Genomic DNA, 12,378 nt, shown 5'->3' with positions numbered 1-12,378 from the left:
GAGAGAATGAGTGAAAAAGGGAAATAATGTGTTAGTATTACCATGAAAATAGTTTTGACCTTGTGGATCCCCTACCAAGGGAATCTCACGGATGCCCAGACCACACCTTGAGAACGCTGGGGTAGCAGATTTTTCTTTTTGAGACGGAGTTTCGCTCTTTTTGCCCAGGCTGGAGTGCGATGGCCCAGTCTGCGCTCACTGTACCCTGTCCCTCCCAGGTTCAAGCAATTCTCCTGCCTCGGCCTCCCAAGTAGCTGGGATAACAGGCGCACGCCACCACGCCTGGCTAACTTTTGCATTATTAGTACAGATGGGGTTTTGCCATGTTGGCCAAGCTGGTTTTGAACTCCTGACCTCCAGTAATCCACCCACTTTCGCCGGCAGGTTTTTCTTATCCTCCACACTAACCATTTTTGTTTTTAAGAACTCAGAAAAAGAAGCTTCTGTAGGAAGCGTGGTGGCCTATGCGGGGGGTCTCCATCCCGTCTGTACTATGATGCAGGCTCTGGAGCCTGCTGCCACCGTAGGCAGCTGGACTCCGTATACCCTCTCGCCCACTGCTGGCTGCCTCCCTCTAACGACCTGGCCCTGCCGGCTCTTCCCTTTACCATCAGAAGCCTTCCTCACCCACAGGACCTCCTCATCCTTCTCCAAAATAACAGACCTCTGGGGTCTGCAGAGGGCAGGCCCTCCAGCAGCAAAGTACCGGGGCCTTGAGTGGACTGCTACACTTGGGCTTTGCAGTTGATAATTCTTGGTCTCCTGAAATTACATGTGTATGTATATTTACAGCAAAAACATGGGTGCGCATAAATAGCCAGTCCTTCATGTACACATTTTTAACATGTTATTTAGCCACCAAGCTCCACTGCATCCTCCTTCCTGGAACCTAGAATTGGGGTTTTCCTTCCCAGTCCTGCTCTCACCACTGCAGGCCAGGTTATGACCGGGCTCCTGAACCATCTCTTCCCACACCTACCAACCCAGTGCCAAATCCCGAGTTCTGCTGCTCACAAGCCTTCAAGGCTTTCACACCCAAGCCTTGTTCAACCATTTCCTTTTCCAGCTTTGTCCCCGCTCCCCCACTCAACTTTAGCTCTTCCCCTCCCTTTCCCTCATTCTCCCTGCTCAGCCCCACACCTTCCCCTCCGTAGTCTCTCCTTTCACAGCTGCACCCCACGTCTGGATTTTACATTTGTCAGCCTTGTACATGGTACAAGCTCAGAAAAGGAATGCAGTAAATATAATGAAATCCGAACACCTACAGGGTGGTGGCCCATGCTATGCACAGGGCACAGGGCATGCGGTAACTAACAGAACTGTGTCCTGTCTCCTAGAATGAATGTTTTTCTGCCCTCTGTCTGTGCTGCAGCACTGTAGCCTTTCTTCTGCTGACCAGCACTGTTCACTCCTCAGGTCACGCGTACTGTGCCCTTCTCTCTAGTGGCAGCTCAAGGACAGTGTTCTGTGTCATCTTTGCTGCCTAGAATTGATTAGATGCTTAATAAATACTGCTCAATGAAACAGGGATTAGCCACAATACCCAAGGGAGAAAGAATCAAGATGATCCAGAGATCTGTTGGACATATGTGAGAGTTCCCTGGTGCCTGCCTGGGGCCGCCATATTATGTGCAATATAATCAATGTGTATCCTGTTTAAACATTTTATTATTTATTTATTTTGAGACATAGTCTCGCTCTGTCACCCAGGCTGGAGTGCAACGGTGTGACCTTGGCTCACTGCAACCTCCGCCTCCTGGGTTCAAGAGATTCTCCTGCCTCAGCCTCCCAAGTGGCTGGGATTACAGGCATCTGCCACTATGGCCAGTTATTTGTATTTGTATTTTTTTTTTTTTTTTTTTTAAAGTACAGATGAGGTTTTGCCATGTTGGTCAGCCTGGTCTCCAACTCCTAACCTCAGGTGATCTACCTGCCTCGTCCTCCCAAAGTGCTAGGATTCCAGGTGTGAGCCACGGTGCCCAGCCAGGTGCAATGGTTCACACCTGTAATCCCAGCACTTTGGGAGGCTGAGCTGGGCGGATCACCCGAGGTCAGGAGTTTGAGACCAGCTTGGCCAACATGGTGAAACCCCCTCTCTACTAAAAATAGAAAAATTAGCTGGGCATAGTGGCCTGCGCCTGTAATCCCAGCTATTCAGGGGACTGAGACAGGAGAATCGCTTGAACCTGGGAGGCGCAGGTTGCAGTGAGCCGAGATTGCACCACTGCACTCCACCCTGAGGGACAGAAGGAGATTTCATCTCAAAAAAAAAAAAAAAAAAAAAAATTTTTTTTTTAATGCCAGATGGGAAAGAGCAAACCTTAACTCGTTTCTGGATGGTATTCCACAAACCAGACACAGCAAAGCGGAGATACCAACCTTCTGCAGCCTAACAAGGCCATTAGATGCTAAAGGTCCCTGGTTTCAAATCCCAGCACTGCCGTTGTTACCTGTCAACCTGGTCCAAGGGGCTAGGTGCCGTGGCTCACACTTGTAATCCCAGCACTCAGGGGGGCCGAGGGAGGCAGATCACGAGGTCAGGAGATCGAGACCATCCTGGCCAACATGGTGAAAACCCCATCTCTACTAAAAATACAAAACTTAGCTAGGCGTGATGGTGTGTGCCTATAATCCCAGCAACTTGGGAGGCTGAGGCAGGAGAATCACTTGAACCAGGGAGTTGTTGGAGGCTGCAGTGAGCCAATATTGCACCACTGAACTCTAGCCTGGCAACAGAGTGAAACTTTGTCTCAAAAAAAATAAAAAGAAAGGCCGGGCGCGGTGGCTCAAGCCTGTAATCCCAGCACTGTGGGAGGCCGAGGAGGGTGGATCACGAGGTCAAGAGATCGAGACCATCCTGGTCAACATGGTGAAACCCCGTCTCTACTAAAACTACAAAAAATTAGCTGGGCATGGTGGCGTGTGCCTGTAATCCCAGCGACTCAGGAGGCTGAGGCAGGAGAATTGCCTGAACCCGGGAGGCGGAGGTTGCGGTGAGCCGAGATCGCGCCATTGCACTCCAGCCTGGGTAACAAGAGCGAAACTCCGTCTCAAAAAAAAATAAGAAATAAAAAGAAAAAAAGAAAACTGGTCCAAGATACTTAAATTCTCTAAGCCTCAGTTTTCTCATCTGAAAAATGGGGGTGAAAATAACTGTTCCTACTGCAAGGTACCATTCTCAGAATTAAGAGAGAATACGTGTAAAGAGTGTAGCACTCTTCCGTGGGACACACAAATTTTGCTCAATTCATGACAGCTGCTGTTATTAATGTTACTGTTGTTGATGTCCATGGATGTGGACTTGATTCCTGTGATCATGTTACCCTACGTGACAGAGACTTTCAGATCCAACTAATGTTTGCTACATATGTAATTAACGGTGTTACTAATCAATCAGTTGACCTTAAAAAAGGGAGATTATCTGGGTGGGTCTGATCTAGTCAATAGGCCCTTTATGTTATTATTTTTGAGACAGTCTTGCTCTGTCACCCAGGCTGGAATGCAGTGGCATGATGTCAGCTCACTGCAACCTCTGCCTCCCGTGTTCAAGTGATTCTCCTGCCTCAGTCCCCCAAGTAGCTGGAACTACAGGTGTGCGCCACCACACCCGGCTAATTTTTGTATTTTTAGTAGAGACAGGGTTTCCCCATATTGGCCAGGCTGGTCTCGAACTCCTAGCCTTGTGATTCGCCCACCCTGGCCTCCCAAAGTGCTGGGATTACACGCGTGAGACACCAAATAAGCCCTTTAAAAGCAGAGTTTAAAAGCATAGCGTAGGTTCTCAATTTCATTTAACAAAGTTTCAGCTTTGTGGGTAGTCAGAACTACATGGCTTACAGCTTCAGAGCTGTCCCAGCAGCCAGGTACAATTATCTGGGCAAAACCCAGCAAAGTCCTTTTTTTTTTCCACCCAAACTCCGGGTACTGGAAGTGATTACAGAAAGCCACCCAGCAACCAGGGTAGGTTTGTGTCCACATGCAAACGCGTCTTGCTTTGTACAACATGGGACCATGTGCGGTGGCCACTGCCTCAGCCCGCAGCGGCCTCCCAGGGCTCAGCTAACCAGTCAAACCCTGACATTCTGCTTGTAATTGTACCTCACAGTAAAAAGTCCTCGTTGGAGTGGTAAAAATAGCAACTGCAACTTCCTGCAATACAGATATACCAGTTGATGCCTGAAAGGAAACCTGGTGATTCGACCTCACAGCAACTCAGCGAAATAAATGCCTTCAAGCTGTGCTCAGAATGGCAGTGGGGCAGGAGCCCAGCAAGGACAGCCCACCCACCACCCTGTCCCAAGAGGACCCAGGCAAAAACAGCTCTGGAGTGACATGCTTCCCTTACTCTCTTAACACTCAACTCTCAGAATCAGGAGATGTCTAATAAATGCAAAAACTGCTTTCAGTGAGGACCCCCCCCCCCCCCCCCCCGCTTTCCCTCCTACTGCTCACTAGCTGCAGAGGTATAAAGGCAGGTGGCCTCCCTACCGAAGCCCTTTGAGGGACCCATTGTCCCCTTGGTTACCTTCCCCTACCTACATCTGTCCCTGAGGCTGTTCCAAGTAGGTCAGGCTGGCTGGGATCACAGGAGCCTACTCTGGGGCCTGATTCTGAGTCATCTCCAGGGCAGCAGGGGAATCATGGCCCAACCTGGATATTGCTTCCTGAAGGGTGAGCAGAGCCTGGCCAAAACGTCCCCAGGTACCTAACCCTAGGAGTACTGAATTCCTCTGGGACCCAGGCCATGGTAGCAGGCCCTGGCTCCTCTATCATAAGGCCTGATGCCTCCTGGGACCACACAGGCCTGGTTTTCCCCGGCCCCAGAGTTTGCCTTTCCTTCTCCCTCCATCTCCACAGCTTTCCCCTCCTTTCGTCTCCAAATCAAATACAAGGGCCTTCAGGTAAATCTTTTGCTTGTTTTCAAGCCTCTTGTTCCAGGTAAACAAATAAGGACACCCACGGACATTCACAAAGTTCTTGTTGCCCCAGCCCTTGGGCTCTCCCAACAAGTAGCCAGGGTTTGGTCTGTGGTGGCCACTGCCCCCTTCTAGACCTTTTTCTGGACCAACTAGGGAACTCTCTCTGGCTCATTTCTTTATTCCTGCAGACAGGTGACAGATCACCAACTGGGCCAGCCCTCTGTGAAGAGCTCTCGAGCCCAGCCAGATGATTCTCTCAGCCAGGTAAGCTCCCGTGCATCTCTGGGACACTAGGCAGACACTGCTCACCTAAAGCCAGCTCTGCTGCACATGGGCAAAGTCACCCTAGTTCCTCCCCTGGATACAATGGCTGTTTAGAAACACCTGAATTCACTCCAATGTTCCAGATATTTCCATTTCCCTAGTAAAAACCATGCGTCTTCATGTTTGCAGAGCTTTTCAGCATAAAATGAACTTTCAGGAATGTTTCCCCATGCACAATGTACAGCAGCCTAGTAGGGGGCAGGGTTGGGCAGGGATTAAAGGGCCTCATTTCACAGATGAGTCCCCAGCTGAGGTCAGGAGACCAATAAGCAGCAGAAGCAGTACTCACTACACTTTGAGCTTTTGGAAAAACAAAAGTGGACTAGAATCAAAGGATAAAGCCTGAATAAACTTTTTTTTTTAAATGGAACAATGAGATTCCACTCTCCATCACATTAGCTAAAACTAAAAATACAAATATCAAAAATTCTGGGGCCGGGCGTGGTGGCTAACGCCTGTAATCTCAGCACTTTGGAAGGCCAAGGTGGGTGGATCAGCAAAGGTCGGGAGTTTAGGACCAGCCTGACCAACATAGAGAAACCCTGTCTCTACTAAAAATACAAAATTAGCTGGGTGTTGTGGTGCATGCCTGTAATCGCAGCTACTCGGGAGGGAGGCTGAGGCAGGAGAATCATTTGAACTTGGGAGGTGGAGACTGCAGTGAGCCAAGATCATGCCATTGCACTCCAGCCTGACAACAAGAGCAAAACTCTGTCTCAAAAAAAAAAAAAATTGCTAGTGAGTCTGTAGAGAAAAATGGGCACTCAGACACTATTATTAGTGGGAGTAAACTGGGTAAGTCTTTGCAGAAGGCATTTGGCTTGGACAATGAAAATTTAAAATAATCACTCTTGCTCATAAAGATGCATGATCAAAGATGCAAGATTTCATTGATCAGACAGGGAAAATGAGGCATGATCCAAAGTCTCTCCTCTGGACACAATGAGAGGAAATGACGGTTTGGCTGCAGTCTGGAGTATGATGGCAATGTGAAAAATGAAAGAGCTCCACCACACACTAAGCAGAAGTTGTAGAGTACTGAGTATGATTCAAATTATGTAAATGCAAAATCTGCATGTACAGTGGAGGACTAGAAGGGTAAGCACCCATCTGTGGACAGATATAAAGGGGGAGATACACCCTCACACTGTGCTCCATCTTTTCCTCCATTTTTCATGTATAAAAGAAATCCTAGCTGGGCGTGGTGGCGTGCACCTGCAATCCCAGCTACTTGGGAGGCTGAGGCAGGAGAAATGCTTGAACTCAGGAGGTGGAGGTTGCAGTGAGCTGAGATCGTGCCACGGCACCACAACCTGGGCAACAAGAACAAAACTCCATCTCAAAAAAAAAAAAAAAAAAAAAAACGAACCGAGATCTATTGATATATTATTTAAATCAGAGAAAAACAATGAAACAAAAGAGGACAATGTTATCCTTAGTCTCCCCCTGCACCAGAGGCCGCAGCTCCTCTCTGTGCTCCTCGCCTCTCCCTCTGCAGCCCGCGCTGGCCCAGCCTCTGCATGAGCTGTGCTCCCCACCTGGCATGCCTTTCTCAGATCCTCCCATGGCTGGCTCCAATGCTACCACCCCAGCAAGGGCTTCCTTGACACCTCTTCTGAGTGCATCCTCCCGTGGCCACCTTCCTACATCTCCCTGTCCACTTCCTCTGCAGCTACATATTTTGTCAGTCTGTCGTCTGCCTCTCCCAGCTGAATGTGGGATCAGGAAGGGTGGGGGGGACCGTGCCTTGTTCTCCACTGAATCCCAGAGCCTGGCAGAGAACAGACAGGGAAAAACAATTCCCTGGACACATTTGAAATGAGGAAACCAACAGTCTTCCTCCTTACCTCATCAATGAGGAAACTGAGGCAGACTTTCAACATGCCCACTGTTCAGACTCCAGTGCTGTGCCATACCCGCCTGTCTGCTTCCCACACCAGACACTCAGTTCCCAAGTAGGAACTCTCTGAACCTGACTTTCCTTCCTCAGCTTCTAGTCCAGGCCGAGCCATTCAGAAAACTAAATAAATGTTTGTTGCGTGAATAAAGATGGATACCTTTCTCCCTCAGATTTCCAAGCCAGTGAACAACGGAGGCATTCATAAGTTAAGGGACTTGCTGCCAAGGTCTCACAAGCCCAGCTAGGGGGCAGGACAGGAGCTCTGCACAATGGATGAAATCGCCATGGCTTTCTAGAAAAGGAGCTCCCCCATTTCTTGGCTCTCAAATTCTCTCAGGCCAACTGGCCCCGGCAGCAGCTAACCTGGCTGGCAGCTTGTCCTGGGGTTTGAATGAGCAAAGCTTCTCCTTAATAGGAAATTAATTCTGCTCAGCCTAGATGGATCTGTGGGCAGCCTCTCCTTAGGATGCCAAGGGGAGCAGGCAAAAAATATAAGAGGCTTTTCTGTCTCCATCCTACCCCTGCAACCTACCCCTGACCACACAGCTGATGGTGGAAGGCTCCCCCTAGCAGAGGTGGGTGGGGAGTGACACCTAAGGTGAATGTGGCTCTCGGGCTGGTGGAAGCAGGCACAGCACTCCGCTCCCATGGCCTGCTCAGCCCTGCTTCCCTGTGGAAGGAGCCATCCAACTGGTCTTGCAGGCTGGTGCTCAGCCACCTCCTCCTGCCCCCTGGGCACCGTCAAGATCCTTCTTTCTTTTTTTATTTTGAGACAGAGTCTTACACTCTGTTGCCCAGGCTGCAGTGCTGTGGCGTGACCTCAGCTTACTGCAACCTCTGCCTCCAAGATTCAAGTGATTCTCCTGCCTCAGCCTCCCAAGTAGCTGGGATTACAGGTGCCCGTCACCACGCCTGGCTAATTTGCTCAAGATCTCCCTTGTTCCTCAGAGCTCCTTGTCCAACTCTGCCAGGAGGTGGCCTTGGCTCTGTGCCCAGGGGACATCCCACCAGTGAGGTCTCGTCCTAGCCATTCCAGATGCTCCCATGGCTACTGCCCAGCTCCCTGCCCAGGACCAGCCACAGCGGTGGCCTTGGGAAATGAGTAATCCACACACCACCTTCATTTGAGCCCACCCCTGCTCCCCTAAGCCCGACCTGGTGCTTTCCTGATTCGGTCTTCTATCTCCACCAGCTCCTTCCAGGAGGCCTCAAACTCTAAGGCAGTGGGCAGGGGGAGGAACTGCAGGAGGCTCAAGGAGAACAGCCCCATCCCTCTGGAGTTACTGGGAAAAGCTGACTCAGTCTCCATTCACTGAGAAAGAAAAGGAACCCAGCAGTTTGCCTACGTCACCCCTCTCATTGTACAGGTGGAAAAACTAGACCCCAGAGCAAGTAACCAATTCCCACAGCACATCCGAGGCAGATCTGCAACCAGAACCCCATTCCTGGCTGACTTCTAAGTCGGCCTCTCTGCACGCTACTGGCTGCTCAAGCGCTTCTGCCCAGAACCACTAGGCAAGTTACTCAAGCCTTATCAAACTGCTGAATGCCAGCACCTGCAAGAACTTTTGAAATGTTACAGCAAAACATTTAATAGAAGTATTACACCGGAGAGCAAAGTGAGGCTCACAGAGGTGAGGGAACCTGCATGGAGTCACACAGTCAAGCAGGGCCAAGGAGGACTTTCCTGCTCCCACTCAAGTGCTCTTTCTGCCAACAGGTTCTGAGGGTTCTAGCTATGGGATGGTGAACAGATGGAGTTGGCCTCGGGCCTTGGTCACACTGAAACAAGAAGTGGCTCAGGTGAGCCTCATACAGACTCTGTATCCAACTCAGGGCGCAGGAGACCACTGTGGGAGTAAAGTATGGCTGGGAAGGTTTTTATGCATTTGCAGAAAATATGGTGCATTTGGATTTCTGAGCCCACAGAGCTGCTATTGGCATTTTGGGAGGCCGAGGCGGGTAGATCACGAGGTCAAGAGATCGAGACCAAGCTGGCCAACATCGTGAAACCACGTCTCTACTAAAAATAACAAAAATTAGCCAGGTGTGGTGGCACGAGCCTATAATCCCAGCTACTTAAGAGGCTGAGGCAGGAGAATCACTTGAACCTGGAAGGTAGAGGCTGTGGTGAGCAGACTCATGCCACTGCACTCCAGCCTGGTGACAGAGCAAAACTCTGTCTCAAAAAAAAAAAAAAAAAAAACAGGCCTGATGCAGTGGTTCACGCCTGTAATCCAAGCACTTTGGGAGGCCGAGACAGGCAGATCACTTGAGGTCAGGAGTTCCAGACCAGCCTGGCCAACATGCCAAAACCCTGTCTGTACAAAAATACAAAAATTAGCCAGGCATGGTGGTGTATGCCTGTAATCCCACCTACTCAGGAGGCTGAGGCGGGAGAATCACTTGAACCCAGGAGGTGGAGGTTGCAGTGAGCTGAGATCGTGCCACTGTAATCCCAGCTGCTCGGGAGGCTGAGGCAGGAGAATCACTTGAACCTGGGAGGTGGAGGTTGCAGTGAGCCGAGATCGTGACACTGCATTGCAGCCTCGGCAACAGAGCAAGGCTCCGTCTCCAAAGAAAAAAACCAAAAACCAAAAAACAGGTCAATAAGTGCCACACAGCTACTGTTTATCATCCAACAGCGTTCTAGGACATAGCTTGGAAGGAAAGGCTTAGCAGTAAAAAAAGTTTGGCAAGAGAGGGAGGGTGCAGGGGTAGGGGGAGGTGACTGGGGACGCAAGTCAGCTGCAGAGCAACAAGCACCCAACCTCAATTCTGCACCCAGAGGACCAAAAAAAGGGGAAAAGGGAGCATGACATGACTGACACCCACCTGGTGCTAGGCCCCATTCTAGGGGATTCTGCATAGTATGGTGGTTAAATCTTTACCATAACTCTGAAAAAAGCTAACACGGCTCAATGAGGTGAAGGAACTTGATCACGGACCCACAGCATTTGAAACCCAGTCTGGTGCCAGAGCCCATGCTCTTTCCACTGCCCTTGGGTTAAAAGGGCTTGATAGGGAGCCCTTCCTATCCCTGAACCCCTTCTCTTCCCCACCTAATCCCACTGTACCCCCTCCCCAGCTCCTAACAGCCCCAGAAGGACCTGGAGGCAGTCTCACAAGATGACACCTTGAGGATGACAGATACTCAGCTTTTGACACGTTTAGGTTGGTATGGCAATGAGGCGATCCAGGAAAGGGGTTGGAACCTGCTGTAGGGGCTGGGCTGACTTCCATCACCTGGAAGATACTGATTAATAACTGATTGATAGTTCCTGATTGATACTGATTGAAAACTCCTGCTGGGATGCTGTTACTGAAACTGTGGATGCTTAAGTTCTCCCTCCTCCCTCCTCCCCCATACCTCCCTCCTCAACCCCTAGCTTGTTCCAACTAAGTGTTTCCTGGTGGGAAAAATGCCTTTCAACAGCCTTGGCTGGCTGAGACAATTAAATTATAAAATTTACCACATTAGATGAAAACCAGCATCTCAATCAGGCGATTCATTTGTGTCTGGCCACTCTGTTTTCTTGTGCCAGCTCTGCCCACAATGGCCAGGCTATGTCTACACTGCTTGCTGGTACAGAGTGACTATGGGCTCAGACAATGCGCTGGTCTTTGGGATCAGGAGGGTAGGTTCTCCGAGGAGCCCCCCCCCCCCCCCCCCCCCCCCCCCCCCCGCGAGAAAACACAATGCATCTACAAGCCATCAAGTTTCCTGCAAACGCCCTGGACTGCTGACGGTGTGGCCAGGACTACAGACAGAGCGAACCTTCCACCACCTTCCACTTGCATTTTCAAGACTTCAACCTGTGCCTATCTTGAGGTTGCCAATTGAGGTCGTCAATGCCTCTGGGAGAAATATGGGTGAGCGACAGGAGAAAGCTAGCCGCCCTGTGCCTGGAATCTGGGCTGTGGCACGCCTTTCGCTTCTTAATCAAAGCATCCTCTCTCCAGGAAGAGTATCCTCTCTCCTCTTGCTTTCTCTGTCACTATGATGTGCCAGCACCCCCTCATCTAGGTGCTCACTAAAGGTAGAGTCTCCAGCACCTAACCTAGGGCCTGGCACACAGCAGGTGCCCAGTCAAGTCTGTTCAAACAATTAAGGAATAAATGAATCAGTAACTCTTCCTACCCTTCCCACCTGCCGCTGCCCAAGTGATAGATGGGAAGAACCAAGCTTGCTTTCACTGGGTAATTGTTCTGTTCTTCCTGCTCTCTTCCCACACCGGCTACCCACAGATTTAAAACGCTATCAAGGGGCATCCGGCTGCAGAACCTGCCTTCGATGTGGAGCGTACAACTTGCCCACAGCTCTTCTTTCCATATGACACACATAAATCCAACTGCAGCCCGAGACCCAGGACGAAGGTGTCTTCCATTTCCACCTCGCTTTTATCAACCTCCCTGGAGCCTGACAAACGACTCAAAACTGAAACAGCTGCCGGGCCGGAAAAAGACTGACTCCATCAACCTTCACAGGCACAGCTTGTGGACCCAAGGGCCCCCGGTCTTAGGACACCAAGTGGACCCCGAGGTGGGGTCACTTTGTGCCCTACTCTTCCCCAGACATCAATGCAAGCCTTCACCGACACCCCAGGAAAGCTCACAGCTCAGATAGGCACACTGAGCATCCGTTCTCCCTATGAATGGGGAGACTGGGGCCCAGGGTCCAAAGGGCTTGGCCCCATCACAGTCACTGGAATCTGCTCCAGAATACAGACCGTGGGATCCTGCCTCCTCTTCTTGTGCCACTACTAACTTCCTTCCCTCCCTCCCTCTATTGCACCGACAGAGTGAAACCCAAAGGTCCAGACACCTGGCATTCTCTGCCCTGATTACCGGGGAGTCAAAGCCCAGCCTGCCTTCCCCAAGGTCAAAACCACCAGGAACCAAGAGCGTCCAGATTAAACCTGCAAGGGCCTGGGTCCGCCCCCTCACCCACAGTCCGTTGGGTCAGGCCTCTGGAGAGATTTTTCTTTGTTCAAAGACAATGGGAATGGACTTTGGGGGCTTTAGAGCAGGAACACAAAAAAAGTATCTGGTGTCTCCAGGGCACCATCCGCAAAAGAAAAGCTTCTAAACCAACTATGAAGGAGTCGGGGTGGGGTGGGGGTGTGGGGGCGTAACACTGCGCGGTGGTGTCTCGGAGCCAGGGCGAGTGTGGGCAGCAGAGTCAGGATGGAGGGCTTGCTCTGGACCTGCCAGGTTGGCCTCCACCCAGGTGGA

The 12,378-nt window shown here is 50.6% G+C and overlaps 1 long non-coding RNA gene across 1 annotated transcript; it reads left to right on the top strand.

Annotated features, from left to right (window-relative positions):
- Positions 1-5,023: 5,023 nt before the first annotated feature.
- Positions 5,024-10,387, top strand: LOC116539506. The gene is made up of 3 exons (XR_004264091.1): positions 5,024-5,183; positions 8,864-8,946; positions 10,232-10,387. It is a non-coding gene; the product is annotated as an uncharacterized LOC116539506 (long non-coding RNA).
- Positions 10,388-12,378: the final 1,991 nt, after the last annotated feature.

The sequence above is a fragment of the Sapajus apella genome, unplaced genomic scaffold (assembly GCF_009761245.1).
Source record: "Sapajus apella isolate SASKATOON/1434 unplaced genomic scaffold, GSC_monkey_1.0 scaffold129, whole genome shotgun sequence".
In the NCBI taxonomy this organism is placed as follows: domain Eukaryota; kingdom Metazoa; phylum Chordata; class Mammalia; order Primates; family Cebidae; genus Sapajus; species Sapajus apella.
The sequence above is the reverse complement of the archived record's forward strand: the minus strand, read 5'-3'. Positions and strand labels throughout refer to the sequence as shown.